The sequence below is a fragment of the Arachis duranensis genome, chromosome 3, assembly GCF_000817695.3.
Source record: "Arachis duranensis cultivar V14167 chromosome 3, aradu.V14167.gnm2.J7QH, whole genome shotgun sequence".
NCBI lineage: Eukaryota > Viridiplantae > Streptophyta > Magnoliopsida > Fabales > Fabaceae > Arachis > Arachis duranensis.
This window is the reverse complement of record NC_029774.3, coordinates 49,591,310-49,592,194: the sequence shown is the minus strand read 5'-3', so window position 1 is coordinate 49,592,194 and position 885 is coordinate 49,591,310.

The window sequence follows — 885 nt, the reverse complement described above, 5'->3', positions numbered from 1 at the left end:
CAAGTGTATTGGGTCATCCAAGTAATACCTTACGTGAGTAAGGGTTGATCCCACAGAGATTGTTGGTATGAAGCAAGCTATGGTCACCTTGTAAATCTCAGTTAAGTGGATTCATAGGGTCAAATGTAATTGGATTAGATATTTAAAAGATAAATAAAATAAAGGGATAGAAATACTTATGTAAATCAATAGTGGAAATTTTAGATAGGCGTATGGAGATGCTGTGCTCCTCTCGGATCTCTACTTTCTTCTTACATTCATCCAATCCTTCTTACTCCTTTCCATGGCAAGCTGTATGTAGGGCATCACCATCATCAATGGCTACTTTTAATCCTCTCAGGAAAATGGTCCTATGCACTGTCACTGCACGGCTAATCATCTGGAGGCATCACCCAGCCTTCAGGAGTTTGAAGCTCGTCACAGTCATTCAATACCAGAATCCTACTCGGAATACCACAGACAAGGTTAGACTTTACGGATTCCCGGAATCCTACTCGGAATACCATAGACAAGGTTAGACTTTCCGGATTCCCATGAATGCCACCATCTATCTAGCTTATACCACGAAGATTCTGTTGGGGAATCTAAGAGATATGCGCCCGGCCTAGAGTAGAATGGAAGTGGTTGTCAATCACGCGCGTTCATAGGTGAGAATGATGATGAGTGTCACGGATCATCACATTCATCAAAGTATTGTGCAACGTATATCTTGGAATAAGAATAAAAGAGAATTGAATAGAAAGTAATAGTAATTATATTGAAACTTGAGGTACAGCAGAGCTCCACACCCTTAATCTATGGTGTGCAGAAACTCCACCGTTGAAAATACATAAGTGAAGGGTTCAGGCATGGCCGAATGGCCAGCCCCCTAAAACGTGCTCAATG